This window comes from Triticum aestivum, chromosome 3D (assembly GCF_018294505.1).
Source record: "Triticum aestivum cultivar Chinese Spring chromosome 3D, IWGSC CS RefSeq v2.1, whole genome shotgun sequence".
NCBI classification, from domain to species: domain Eukaryota; kingdom Viridiplantae; phylum Streptophyta; class Magnoliopsida; order Poales; family Poaceae; genus Triticum; species Triticum aestivum.
Window position 1 is genome coordinate 56,223,504 of NC_057802.1, and position 7,718 is coordinate 56,231,221.

General features: G+C 42.1%; 1 non-coding gene and 1 pseudogene across 1 annotated transcript; both read left to right on the top strand.

Annotated features, from left to right (window-relative positions):
- The first annotated feature begins 1,756 nt into the window (after positions 1-1,756).
- TRNAC-GCA (transfer RNA cysteine (anticodon GCA)) lies at positions 1,757-1,827 on the top strand. The gene has a single exon. It is a non-coding gene; the product is annotated as a tRNA-Cys (tRNA).
- A 1,927-nt stretch (positions 1,828-3,754) lies between these two features.
- LOC123074108 (cytochrome c biogenesis CcmF C-terminal-like mitochondrial protein) lies at positions 3,755-6,411 on the top strand (annotated as a pseudogene).
- The last annotated feature ends 1,307 nt before the right edge of the window (positions 6,412-7,718 follow it).

Genomic DNA, 7,718 nt, shown 5'->3' on the forward strand with positions numbered 1-7,718 from the left:
ATATTTCAAAACAAAGATTTAATAGGGGACACATCAATAACTTTTAGATATTCATCCTTATTATCATGAAAACTAGAAGAACACGCTTTCACAAAGCAATCCTTTTTAGCACGCATCCTAGCGGTTCTTTGTTTGCACTCATCAATGGAGATTCTCATAGCCTTGAGAGACTCATTGATATCATGCTTAGGTGGAATAGATCTAAGTTTCAAAGAATCAACATCAAGAGAAACTCTATCCACGTTCCTAGCCAACTCATCAATCTTAGGCAATTTTTCTTCAAGCAAAGCATTGAAATTCTTTTGAGAAATCATAAATTCTTTAACGCTAGTCTCAAAATCAGAGGGCATCTTATTAAAATTTCCATAAGAGTTGTTGTAGGAATTACCATAATTATTAGAGGAATTACTAGGATACGGCCTAGGATTAAAATTTCCTCTATAAGCGTTGTTACCAAAATTGTTCCTGCCAGCAAAATTTACATCCATAGATTCATTATTATTCTCAATCAAATTAGACAAAGGCATATTATTAGGATGATAAAAAACACTCTTATTAGCAAACAATTTCGTAAGTTCATCCATCTTTCCACTCAAAACATTAATCTCTTCAATTACATGCACCTTTTTACTAGTAGATCTTTCGGTGTGCCATTGAGAATAATTAACCATAATATTATCTAGGAGTTTAGTAGCTTCTCCTAAAGTGATTTCCATAAAAGTGCCTCCCGCGGCCGAATCTAAAAGATTTCTAGAAGCAAAATTCAATCCGGCATAAAATTTTTGTATAATCATCCATAAATTCAAACCATTTGTTGGGCAATTACGTATCATTAATTTCATCCTCTCCCAAGCTTGTGCAACATGTTCATGATCAAGTTGCTTAAAATTCATAATATCGTTTCTAAGAGAGATAATCTTAGCGGGAGGAAAATATTTAGAGATAAAAGCATCTTTGCACTTATTCCATGAATCAATACTATTTTTAGGCAAAGACGAAAACCAAGTTTTAGCACGATCTCTAAGCAAAAATGGAAACAGCTTCAATTTAACAATATCATTGTCCACATCTTTCTTCTTTTGCATATCGCACAAATTAACAAAGCTATTTAGATGGGTAGCGGCATCTTCACTAGGAAGGCCGGCGAATTGATCTTTCATGACAAGATTCAGCAAAGCAGCATTAATTTCACAAGATTCAGCATCGGTAAGAGGAGCAATCGGAGTGCTAAGAAAATCATTGTTGTTGGTGTTGGCAAAGTCACACAATTTAGTATTGTCTTGAGCCATCGTGACAAGCAAGCAATCGAACACACAAGCAAACAAGAAGCAAGCGAAAGAAAAAGCGAACGAAAAAAGAGGGCGACTAAAACGGCAAGGGTGAAGTGGGGGAGAGGAAAACGAGAGGCAAATGGCAAATAATGTAATGCGAGGGATAAGAGTTTGTGATGGGTACTTGGTATATCTTGCAATTTTTCCTAAATTTGGCAGTCTGTGACTGGAAATCCTTTCTCTTTTCAATAGAAAGAGAAGGTATTTAAGCAATGTGTGTTTTGAGATACAATCAATCGAAGAGAATAAAACTGGGTCCAGTAAAAAACAGGAATGAATTTATTAAAAGGGATTGGAAAGGGATAAGTACAAAGGGATTCAACGATCTAAAAAAATCAAAAAGGGTTTAATAATCCCCTCCTATGAATAAAAATTAATAAAATAATGAGGATGAATAAGATTTTGCTCGATTTTGGATCGGATTTGGCGGCATGGCCAAGCGGTAAGGCAGGGGACTGCAAATCCTTTATCCCCAGTTCAAATCTGGGTGTCGCCTGACCAAAAAAATACTTAGGATTTCTTATTGTACTGATTGAACTCGACAAATTCTTGCCCTGCATAAGCAAAGGAAAAGAACTAGGCCTGTCGATACTGGATTTTACCATAGTTCTAGTTCAAAAAAATACTGTCAATTTCTTCTTAAAAATAGGGCTCTGGAAGGGTTCTGGGTAGTGGCCCAAACCGATACCAATAGGGATGAGGGATATATACTTATGAATTTCATAATCGATTCTATTCCGCAATTCATTACTACGAAAGTAAGAGGTCGGAAATCTTGGTATCCAAAGGTCCCTAAAGGACATTCCTTTTTTGCTCCTAGGATTGAAGAAGAGATTATACGAAAGACTATCAAGACTTCCTAATTATCTGACACTACCTACACTAAAGTAAGGTCTACTGACTCTGTCTGGAATTAGATTGGATAGGTTGATGGGAAATTTAGGAGTTGTGGAAAGAAGAGACTTTCTTTCCATACTTACGAGAGACTCCGAGTACTCAAACATTCAATCAGGATGGTCGGTTAGCTCTTATCTTTTAGAATAACTTAGTAAAAAAAGTAAACTAATAAATAAAATGAATCTCCTAACTCGGTAGCCCATGAGGTTCCAATGGTTAGTTTTGGATTTTTTCAGGCAAGAAAGCAAAGAAGAAGGGAGGATTCTCTATTACCAACTTCCCCCATTGTCCTGTCCTCATTGGTCATTCATCTTTCCCGATCTAGTGCCATCGTTATTCAAGGTGCCGGAGGGTTTGAAGCATACCTACTACCCCTCCCCTGATCTTAGTTTAGAGTTACCTCAGTGCGCTCGAGTAATAACTAGGAAAATCAAGGCCGGACAGGTCTTCGAGCCAGCTTTAGGAAGAAATGCAAGTGAAAGATCATGCTCTCGAGGGCGCAGGAGTCTTTTTCTGTCTTTCTTATTTGAAATCCAAATCGAAATGCCTCAACTTGATAAATTGACTTATTTCTCACAATTCTTCTGGTTATGTCTTCTCCTCTTTGTTGGAAGATGAGTACACATCGGGAAGAGGCTCATACAGAAAGCAATCAGCCCATAGCCCAATATCGAGACCACAACCTATTATTCAAACCATAAAGGATCCGTCTTTCATCGTCCAATCTTCTCGATCGAACATATTGACATCAATACTCCTTTCCATGGCCATTCACGGCCCGCGAAGATCAACCACTCGTGCCCGAGATCACTATCCAATCAAAAACCAGACTTCCAAGATCCATCTCACTCAGACCCTTTTGAATGTAGTGGATAACAACGGAGTGGGGCTATCGAATTGATATGTATTCGAATCTTAGGAGCTGGTAATCACGGATATGCTCATATTGGTGACGTTATTGTTGCTGTAATCAAAGAAGCAGTGCCCAAAATGCCTCTTGAAAGATTAGACAGAAGTAAGACGAGCTGTAATTGTACGTACATGTAAAGAACTCAAACGTGACAACGGTATGATAATACGATATGATGACGATTGTCAGTGATCAAGAAGGAAATCCAAAAGGAACTCGAGTTTTTGGTGCGATCGCTCAGGAATTGAGACTTATGAATTTCACTCAAAGAGTCTCATGAGCTCCTGAGGTATTACAAATACTAGTAGTAGTGACTATGATATAGTAGGGTATCAGAATATAGATCAATTAGTAGATTGTGTCTGACGCATATACATGAAAAAAGAATAATTAGATAATAATAAGAATAAGAATTCGAATCTTAATAAAAGGAAGGGTTCGAATAGCATCTACTAATATTACCAAAAACTTTGTGAAAATACTTCTACGAGAAGGTTTTATTGAAAACATTCGAAAACCATAGGGAAAGTAACAAATCTTTCTTGGCACGTGCCCCTACTCCTGGTCTTCGAACTAGTCATTAATGGTCGGAAACATAGGTACCCTTTTTCGGTATGCGTTGCGAACACTTTCATTTTTAGCATCTCATCTTCTCTGGAGAAGCTCAAATCAAACGGATAGAGCAGATGGTCCAACTACAGAACTTCTTCTTTTTCATTACTTCCATGGTCGTGCCCCGTGGCACGGCAGCACCCGTACTATTGAAATGGTTCGTCAGTAGAGATGTTCCCACTGGTGCCTCTTCTTCCAATGGTACTATAATTCGTATTCCCATCCCTTTATTCCCTTTTTTGGTCTATCTACATTTAAGGAAATTCATACGCTCCATGGACAGAGCAAAAAGTGGAGTGTTGGTCAAAGCAAGCCGCCCTATTCTATTACCAGACAAAATGGAGAGAAGCTCATCCGCTAGAAATGCTTTATTTCGTTTCGTTCCCGTTCTTCATTTCCTTATTATTGAATCCATGGGGGACTTGTCATATTTAGAATCTTTCTGCGGTTTGCTCTCTTTACAATTCTTTCGTACTCTCTTCTCCTTACCACGCGATAGGTCAGCGAAGCGTGAGCGGGCGCTCCGAAGTAAAGGCCAAACACTTCGGCCTAAGGGGAATGAGCAACAAAATGACAAGATGAGGTGCCCCGGGCACCCCCATATAGAAAGAAGGGTCGAAGGTTTTGGGCCTGTAGCTTTCCCCGCCCCCCCCCCCTCGTCGAGTGGTGCTTGTTTGGGGGGTGTGCCACCAGAAAGCGGGCTTGAAGCTCTCGCCTTACCAACAAGCCGACAGCTGATGGCTGTTGGTCACGACTACTAAAAAAAGTGAAGACGAATCTTTCTATTTCACATGGAGGAGTGTGCATCTTTATGTTGGGTGTACTTCTGTCGTGCGACCCGATGGCTTATGTGCGACCTGTGGCCCACACCTCCTATTCTATTTGTTTAGGGCGGGCAGCATGGACTCTGATTCGATCCGGGTATGCAATCCCGCCGCTGAGATGCTCAGTTGACTCCTAAACCTTGATAGGAAGATGGCTTATTCCAAAATTCGTGCATAAGGGTAAGGGACTTTGGATGAATTAATGCGAATGGGTGTAAGCCTCGCTGCTCGGAAACACCTAGTGCTGACCACACTGAGAGAAAGCGCAGGTAATGCCAGTTGGCAAAGTGGCATTAAGTATCCCTAGCGGTACGCAAAGAGAGGTCGTTATGATATCATCTACGTCCGTACCGCTCCTCGTGGAGTAGATCCCGCATCCAACCAACCCTTTTTTGACTAGGGAACGGGAGAATTCCCACTACCGCTGGCAGGCAGTCGGGCCGTGAGCACGGTGGGAACGGGCTTCCCAAAAAGCGAGCCCCGGCCCGGGTCAGCATAGAATGCGGGGGACGGCCCTAATGTTGTGTTGGCCGGGTTGCGGGGGGATAAAAGCGGACGTGGGGACTCGGGTCGGGGCACAGCGTAACTAAGAGAGCCATTCCATTTAGGACAAGACGGAATGGGCGGGCACAAGTGGTCTGGTGTCCGAGCCGATTGGTCAGACGACGACTACCGCACATATTATATTAGCCGCCTATCCCGGAATGGACTGGGATGGAATAGAAAGAATGCGAAGCAGCAAGCAAGGGATGAACGCTTTGTTGCGCCTGCGCATACGTTTTCTTGCTGGGTCGGTTTGTTTTTGGGGGGTGGGGCAATAAGCTTGCTTCTTCACAAGCTTATCCCCGCCCCCTTTCCTGTCTGTCCCGACCGGCAGCAGTTGGGTCTCCTCATCTCTCCTCAACTTCCCCGGTCTTCGGCCCGAGCTGTATGAGGCAGAAACTCATCCCACGTACGGTTCGGAGGCCGAGCCCCACCCCTGCAATAATGGTGCAGCTTAGGTCAACTAATACGAATAAGATACAGTTCACTCAACGATTGCGCTTGGGTCCCGAACTCCATATGGGGAAGGAACGTTGTTTTTTGCGAGGTCTCGATCATTTACATGGACCCACTTCTCATTCCATTTGTGGGAATTTGATGATTTATAAACTGTCCCCAACGAGCAAAAGGTTCATGTTTGAACATGATGAATCACTTCGTGCCGACCTGTTGCCCATAAACTTTCCTGCCTCATATGAGAACGGAAAACTGGAAGATTTTCTGCATCGGTGGATGAAGAATCACGAACATAAGAATTTCTGGTTTAGCATGTCCCCAGAAAGAAGAGACTTTTTTCCATTCGAGAAACGAGGAGCACGACTGAAGTGGCTATGCATACAAATCCATTTATGGATCTATATGCTCCGATTGGAACTGGAAGTTCCAGAACTGGCGCCTGGTATACCACCATAATGAAATTGCCTTTTATTTTTAGTATTCGGATAGGATTTCTGTTGGCTTCACCGGGAGGCTCGCGTAGTTTGTTACGTCAACTCCAAAAGGATAAGTTGCATTGGAATCGAGAAAGTTTCATTCATAATTGCATAAAAGGAGTCAAAATAGTGGTTGCGGCGCGTCGAGGGTCAACCTTTGATATCGAATAACCTTTCGAGCCTTCCCCAATGGATCTCTATCCTCCTTTGAAACCAATAGAAGTTCACTAACCATCCCTGTCAAACATAACCCAAGGTAGGATCGAGAGGAGAAGAATAGGACTCTTGCTAGTATCATAACCTCTCGATGGGAGAATGAAACCATTAGATTAGTGGAAAGAAGAAAGAATGGGAAGAAACCAGCCAACTTACCAAGAGGAAGAAATGATGACCACTTTTTGTATTATCTCGAAAGTTTTCATTGGATCTAGAAGTAATCACAACGTCACTTTTCTTAGGAGATTTCATAGTAGTTTTTCTTCAATTGATTAATGAGCTCAAGAGACTCTATAATTCGAATGATATGTGGAGGGAGCGGGGCGTCTTACCCGCATCAATCGATACCATGGTGTCACATATACACGAAGGTTATTCTTCATTTCATCCCAAATTGGTATACAAAGCCTATAAATATGGGAAGAACCCCAACCCTTTCAACAGGGGACAGGTGAACCACGTTAACGTGGAGGAGGTTGAAGCCCAACCAGATGCAGTAATAGGTAAGTTTTTGGTTAAGTCATTTACTGCAGTCGTACTTTTCGATACTCGTGCATCGCATTCATACATATCAAGGGGATTTGTGGATAAGTATAAACTGCCCACCAAAGTTCTTAGTACACCTATGTTAGTAAGCTCGCCAGGAGCAGAGTATATGGCAAGCCAAGGATGTTTTCAGATGCCATTGACCATATGTAGGCATGTTTTCCCCTTAGATCTAATAATTTTGGAATCGCAAGGTTTGGATGTGATTCTGGGTGTGGATTGGCTATCGATGTATGGAGGAAACATCGATTGCGCCAGTAAGACTATTTTGCTCACCACCCCAGAAGGAAGAAGGATCAAGTATGTATCCCGGCATGTACCGAATAGGACTCAAGTAAATTCCTTATCAGGAGTTGTACATGAGGAAGTACCAGTGGTGAAGGATCTCCCGGACGTATTTCCAGAAGAGTTGCCAGGCATGCCACCGGATAGAGACATTGAGTTTTTGATTGAGCTTTTGCCAGGCACATGGCCAATATCTAAGAGACCATACAGAATGCCCACAAAGGATTTGGAGGAAATTAAGAAGCAGATTAAGGAGTTACTGGATAAAGGTTATATTCGCCCAAGTTCGTCACCTTGGGGATCGCCAGTGCTTCTAGTGGAGAAGAAGGATGGATCGTTAAGGATGGTTGTTGATTATCGAGGATTGAATGAAGTAACGATCAAGAACAAGTACCCACTGCCGATGATCAATGATTTGTTTGACCAGCTGCAAGGAGCTAAGGTGTTTTGCAAGATCGATGTGCGATCAGGGTACCACCAGCCAAAGATTCAAGAGCAGGATATATCTAAGACAGCTTTTACCACGAGGTACGGGCTATATGAGTAAACCGTTATGTCATTCGGCCTGGCTAACGCACCTGCCTATTTTATTAACATGATGAACAAGGTGTTTATGGAGTTT